The following is a 7,632-nucleotide window of genomic DNA, read 5'->3' as shown; positions in this document are numbered from 1 at the left end:
TGTAGATCATCCAGGGAAAGGGAAAAGCACGAACGAGAAATCCACTACAGATGCTTACAGTGTGATCTTTGTGCAGACAAAGGGCTCTACCCAGACATAAACAAACACTTTGCAGAAAACCATCAAGAAGTAACGATGTATGACTGTAGAGATTGTAACTTATCCCTCCCACTAGAGAGCATGAGGGCACATACAAGTGTACACCATAAGAAAAAATAGGTATCTCAGACGTTTTGTAAACGCTTATGTATAATTGAATGCAATGCCATGTATTGAACTATTTTAATATTTCATGTATATAATCATGCAACCTTCTCTTACTGCCTACCTGCGCGGAAAGGGTAGACAGTAAGTAAGGAAAACTATTAAACGCAAAAAAAAAAAAAAAGTGAAGCTTCTATATACTCTTTTGTAATCCTCGATTACAAACAAACATACATACATCTCACCTCATTTTCACCAATGTCATCCTCCAAGACGACATTTGAAAAAATTGTCACCGCCAGCAAAGGATTGCTCCCTTGGATGTTCCACCAGGTCGAGAGACATGTGGAGGAGCCACCCGGACTAAATTCTCCCACACTAAATTCTCCCACACTAAATTCTCCCACACTAAATTCTCTCACACTAAATTATTCCACACTAAAAATCTCCCAAATCTAAACACGATACAAAAAATCGTCTCCACCAAGTGTAACACAGTTCACAGCGGTTTGCTCTCGTCTTTTGTTTGTGGCAAAATATCTCGCACGTGGAACTTTTTTGTCAGGGGAGAAAACAAACAATATTTATTTTTCATGGGAGGTAATAATAAAATTGAACGATAAAACAAAATAAAAAAAAATATATAATATATTGAAACAAAAACAAGTAAACAAACATAAGTATTAATTATGAAAAATTTAATTACAAAAAAATAATTTAAAACTTTTGGTAATTAATAACAAAATGATAATTACATTTCCTAGTATTTGTTAGTTGTTAATCCAATAATTATTAGTCACTAGTACCAACCAGCTATAATATTAAAAGCAAAACATTTGTTTCAAAATTGATTTCCATTTGCTCTCAATCGTCTAATCCAGGGGTCACGTGCGGCTCGCGAGCCGCATGCGGCTCTTTTGATGTCAAGTTGCGGCTCTTCAGCTCCATGCACAAATAATTATTTTATTTTTATTTCCAAAACTCATAAAAATATTAGTCTGCAACACTCTGTAATAAACGACATAACAATAGTTATAAACAATAAACATTCACTATTCTATTAGAATATTTAGTTACTCCCTATCTCAGTGTACTTCCTATTACATCAGTTATTCCCAACCTTTTTCGAGTGGCGACCCCCTTTTATAAAAAGTAAGTGACCCGCGACCCCAATAGAATTAAAAAGCCGAAATTAGTATGGAAATTAATAAGCACTAAAATAAGATTTTCTAGTAGACTTTCAATATGAACTACTCTTGATAACTGTTTTAATAGCATGAGTAAAATTGCATACTTCTCCTAAACCATCGTGGTTAAGTTTTTCATTAAAAAAAATTTTTGTTAACGCCAACCTATGTCATTATAATTATCTCAATTTTGTTTTTAATCGAAGAATAGTTTTGAAAATATATTCTCGAAAAGTCAATCAATTTTACGTTTGGGTCTGAATGGTGAATACTACACCAAAATTGTGTCTGCAGTTTTTCATCTTACGCGTAATCATTCTGCAAATCTAAGAATTAATCTTGTCAGACACTAGCCCCAGCCCACCCCACTCAGGGAAAAATTATATGGGGCACCTGACAAACTGGAGACCACAGTCCGGTTTGTTCACGAAGTTGGACTTGTTGTCTGAATCCTCCACCATATTCACCATACAACGAAGAAGAAAAAGAAGAATCTTGTAAATCGTCGTAACATCAAGGGAAGAAGAGAATGGGTAATGCATAAATGCAGATTCTTCTTTTTTCAGCTCAGAGAAATAGCGATGCAGTTCGTTTTCAAGAGATTCAAGATGCCCAGAAATCGCTTCTTTCAAAATTTTAATTATCTCACAATCAGATTCATCTACCACACCGCAGAGTTTCTCAAATTTACAATATTTCCAAAATTTATTTTGTTTACCGATTTTGCAGCTTTGATAAAAATACCCCGAGATTATCATGCATAGTTATAATATTCGTTCATTTTCCCTGAAGCTTCGGGTTAAGCTTATCTTGATGTTCGAACTCATCTGCTAGGTATGATACTCTCTCCAATCACTCTATGTCGTTTTAAGTATACCAAAAATTCTTGTTTCCTTTGCACTTCCAAGAACAATTTGATTTCAGATTTCAATTCAAAAACACAATTTACAACATTTCGTTTGACAGCCAGCGTACTGTAGTGTAGAAGAGCAGAACCTCGTGATCTATATTAATGTTTTTGCTCAGTTCTTTGAAGGCTACAGATTTTATATAATTTACGACTTATACTAGCAATGGACTCTTGATGTCGATTGGTTAGGTAGTTGTTAGGGAGCTAAATCTTTTCTGTTTTCTTAAAGCCCGATTTTGAGCTAAACATAGATGGCGCACCATCCGTACAAACCCCCACAGCCGTTCTAACCCATTTTAATCATCCAGTTTCAAAAAAGGTATTTATTTTCTCCATGCTATTTTCATAAAAGAGAAACTCTTCTTTGCTATCATCCGCATGAATATAGACACAGACCAGCAACTGCGAACACGAACTCACGTCTGCTGATTTATCAACTTGAAAAGCAAACAATGGTGAAAGCTTAATTTCAATAAAAATGTGTTATTTAACATTTACGCACATGCAGCGTTTGATGAGATTTTCTCCTATTGTTTTTTTTTTTTTTTTTTTTTTGCTTGGCATTTTCTATCGCGACTTCATTTGATGCTTGCACTAATGCTGGTGAAAACTTCATGTTCGATCAAGTCTCTGGCGTTTGCAAGTAGCTTCTTACCGACGAAATAACTCCATATATTTTTTGGTGTGGTCCGAATGACTCGTCTCAAATTACGTTTTAGTTTTGAAGATTTCATAGATTCGTGACTGAGAACAACTTGGTACAGAGCGCTTTGTTTCTTCTCTATTACATTTCCAGTGATGTTAATGAAGCCGAATTTAAAAAATTCTTCTAAATATTTATGTTTTGTTTCAAATTACTAAGGTTTAGTATACCAGTTGGCGACCCCCCAGAAAGACCTTCGCGACCCCTCTGGGGGTCGCGACCCCCAGGTTGGGAACCCGTGTATTACATTGTCCATTCCGAATTGAAATATTCAACTTCACAAAGAAACTAAACCAGCTAAGTGTAAAACAAACTGAAAGGAAAATCTAGCCTATGTCTTGCTTGAAAAGGTGGTTTGTTTCGAAATAAAAATATTGTTTTTGTTGAATACATGATGAGCGGTAAATTACTTAATTACGAAAAATCTGAAAAAAAAATCGTTATGAAACCAATGCTTCTATTCAATCACTTTAGCATTAATATAAACAAAATGAAGGGTGTTTTCACCGAGAGATTTGAGCTATTCAAAACAAATGCAAGTACTCTGACTTACATAGTAGATCCTCTCAACACAAATTCAAATGAGAATATCTCATATATTCAAAGCTATTTATTTTAAATTATATATATATATATACTATTGACATACAAATGTTAGTGGCTCTTTAAAACCCGGGTAATGTTGTAAATTGTAACTTTTGGCTCTTTCGTCTCAAAAGGTTGCCGACCCCTGGTCTAATCTTATCCAAATCTACTTAACTATAGACTCATCTGATAGCAGAGATAAAATAAACTAGATATTTTAAACAGACTATTGCACTTACACTCTGGTTTCTCTTCACAACGTGTAAATCTTTCGCCTTTTACTAAAGATCGATAACCTATCCGCACCATCCAATGATGTTATCTCCTCCCACGATGACTTACGCAAATATAATCACCGCCAGCAAAGGGGTTGCACCCTTGGATGTTCCCCCTGGGTCGAGAAACTTGGGGAGGAGCCACCCGGACTATGGTTCGGGTGGCTTAATGAAATCCTGGGCCCAACCCCTTTCAGCCACAACTGCCATCCTGGATCTAGGTGAAGAAGAATGTCCGGAACTTTACCCTGCTGACTCACCCACTATCCAAGTCACCATCAGCTCAAAAGGCCATCCCAACCTGAGGGGACACGTCTTACGACATCTCATAAGCAAACAACAAATCCTCCTCATCAATTACGGAAGAGCAGACACTTGGTACATTTCCTCAACAGCATTCGATGTCACTACTCTGCACAATACACACAAAATACACGGTCCATACACACTACACTTCACACTACACGAAAAAGACAGAATCAACGGAACCCTTAGATGGGTACCTCCCACACTCAACGATCTCACACTCATACAAGCACTACGGCCCTACAGCAAAAAAGAACAAACCATAAACACAATCCCTCACACCAGTAACAAGACATGGAGCATCCAGAGGCTCGTCACACAGGTCGACTTTTTTTAAAAAATCAGCCACGCAGTAGTTTTTTTAAAAATCAGCCACGCAGTAGTTTTTTTTAGAAATCAGCCACGCAGTAGTTTTTTTTTTTTTAAATCAACTACGCAGTCGATAAGTAAGACTTTGAGAACGCTGCGCACACAAAATACACGTTGCAGGCCACCTTTTCCCCCCTAGAGAGAGCACTGCCCGCCAGCCTCAGTGTCCCATGGGGGAGGTGGAAAGGCTCAGCGAGGCATGGGCGGAGTTAGTTTCAGCTATGTAAGGGCAGAGTTTCTTTCAGGCATTTCCTGTGTGAAGTGGGTGGAGAAGTCCAAGAACCCACACTTAGCCCCAACCCCTCAGACAAAATAGAAAATTGTTTAATGGAGAATATTCTTAATATATACTTGTTTATGACAATAGTCTCCCCCCTCCCCTCTCTGGATTTTTATATGCCCCCACCCCCCTAGAAAAAAAGATCTGAAACAACCACTGTTACTTTGAAAGTTTCAATTCGAACAAACAGGTAAAATCAATATAATCGATGAGTTCATTCACCAACTGACTGGATGGTTTAATCCCCCCCCCCCCCCCAAATTTCATTCTTCCAGAAGTTCAATATAAAAGAAAATTTTTAAAAACCAAAGTATTATCCTGAAATGAATTTCACGGCAAATTTAACTGGCTTTTAATAATTTCAAATTTGAGTTCGTGCTAATGTCGTGCTGGAGGTTTTAGTAATTATATATTTATGAAATGAACATTTAAAGATATCATTGCTAGGGATATCGTAAGGTTGGGTATTTATCTATATGAAATTAACATTAAAAAATAGCTTTAGCACCGAGGTTAGGTAATACAAACAAACCTTTAAACAGCAATTTATCATATTTTTATACATATTTATAATTTAGTAAATTTCAAGAAAAATCCGGTTTTCTTTATATGAATATAAAATACATAATTAAAATATTGTTTACACAAATAACTCTTATTAATACTTTAATGCAATTCTGTTGTTTGTAATTTACGATTGATATTTTTTTTACAATTAGGTGAGTTTTTATTCAAGGGAATGTACTCCACATTAAACGACAAAGCTGTTGGAGCAATCATGCTGTTTATCTCCCTTACCATTCTCTGCCTGTGTCTGGTCGCCATTGTCAAACTGCTTCACTCCCTTCTCCAAGGCCCCATCGCTCTCATCATCAAAAAATTCATCAACGCGGACTTTCCCGGACCGCTGGGCTACCTCACCGGATACCTCGCCATCATCATCGGCGCCGGGTTGACCATCATCGTCCAGAGCTCCTCCATCTTCACCTCCACCCTCACCCCGCTCGTCTGCATCGGGGTCATCGAACTCGACCGGATGTACCCTTTGACCTTGGGGTCAAACATCAGCACCACGACCACGGCGATTCTCTCAGCCTTAGCCAACACGGACGGCCTCAGAAACGCGTTACAAGCAGCCTTCTGCCACCTCTTCTTCAACATCACCGGCATCCTCCTGTTCTACCCCATCCCCTACCTCCGCTTCCCCATCCCGCTAAACGTCCCCAGAGCCTGCCCAGAAAGCTCCAAGACTGGATGTTCCTACCCCAGCCGCTACGGTCTTTAGAACCCTATGATCGCGCCATGCAGAAAGTCTTCTTCTGCAAGCGGTACAGACAGACTCTACCGTGAAGACAGACACTGGTGCTACGTCAGACAGACAACCTAACGGAGAGTCCAGCACGCGACTTTAGTATGACCACGTGACTATTGAAAACCTATTTATTCTATGATGTTATGTATATTTGTAACTTGTATGCCTATATGATTAGATAAATTACATTCGTTTTAGGTCAATGTGTATATAAAGCATGTATATAGCTTACAGAATTTTGAATGTGATATATTATTTAAAATATTTTCTCTGGTAATTTTTTAAAAATATATTTTAAAAAATTGTTTAGGAATTTTGAGCTCTGTGATCTTGTCATACGAGTTTTGTAAAATTTTTATTCATTTTTAATAACACGAAGAAATTGATTTAATTTTGATATTTCAGTCATAGTGTTGTTACTTAAAACTTCCAAAATAACTGTACTGGTCCAAATTTGAGTCAGTTGTTATGATAATAGCATATCGTACTAGGCATTTGAACACTCTGCCTTTGTACCACTTTGATTGAGTTGTCTTTTGACGTGTTCGTGATTTCAACGAGAGACAATGTTACGTCCATAGTGGCCAACTTAAGCCACCGAGGCCACTTTGATGGAAAGGCAAACATTGGGCCACTTTTATGGAAAGGCAAACTTGGGCCACTTTTACGGAAAGGCAAACCTGGGCCTATTTTATGGAAAGGCCACTTTGCATATCCCATATAGAACACTTCAAGCATGACGCTCGTTGACGCAAAATAACGAACAGATCTAGGAATAGAAAAAAAAAACTTTCGATTAAGTAAGATGCCAATTATTGCCCCCCCCCCCCCACCTACTACATCTAATAAACCGGGAGTGATCTCCCCTAAACTTCCTCGAGTATTCTTATATAAAACAACAGGGGATGGGAACTCGGGATATAGTTATGTTTTTTTAATCCATTTTAAATACGTAAACTTTTAAAAATAGAATAGAATCTCATAGAAAAAGAATTGCTCACCAAGCGAACGCTAAAACAAAATGTGCATAATAGTGCGGAACATTATTAGTACTTTATAAATTTACATGCGTTTTTTTTGAGAAATTGGAAACAGCGTAAATTACTACTTCCGGTCAACGGAAATTTTTCAAACTTTGAAAGAAAGTAGATGATTAGATCTTTTACTTACGTGTGAAATTTCAATTATCTATCTAAAATAGTACTCAAGTTATAGGCTTTCGAAAAATTCAAAGTAAAAAAGTACCACTTCCGGTTATCGGAAATCGCTCAAAATTTAATACGGATCTACGATTTTCACAATATACTTATATATGAAATTTCATCAACCTAGCTGTAACGGTACTCAAGTTATCGTGTTTAAACACAGACACACACACACACACACACAGACACACAGACATACGAACAAGATTGCAAAATTATGTTTTTTTCCGTATCAGTGAGGTGTAAAACGTCGAGATTTGTAAAAATCTCGATTTTTTTTTGCACGATTACAATAC

General features: G+C 37.2%; 1 pseudogene; it reads left to right on the top strand.

The window, feature by feature from the left end:
- The first annotated feature begins 5,548 nt into the window (after positions 1-5,548).
- Positions 5,549-6,169, top strand: LOC131954496 (sodium-dependent phosphate transport protein 2B-like; annotated as a pseudogene).
- Positions 6,170-7,632: the final 1,463 nt, after the last annotated feature.

This window comes from Physella acuta, unplaced genomic scaffold (genome assembly GCF_028476545.2).
Source record: "Physella acuta isolate Inbredline_101_S28 unplaced genomic scaffold, ASM2847654v3 ptg001006l, whole genome shotgun sequence".
NCBI classification, from domain to species: Eukaryota; Metazoa; Mollusca; class Gastropoda; family Physidae; genus Physella; species Physella acuta.
Note: the sequence above shows the minus strand (reverse complement) of the source record. Positions and strands in the feature narration are given on the sequence as shown.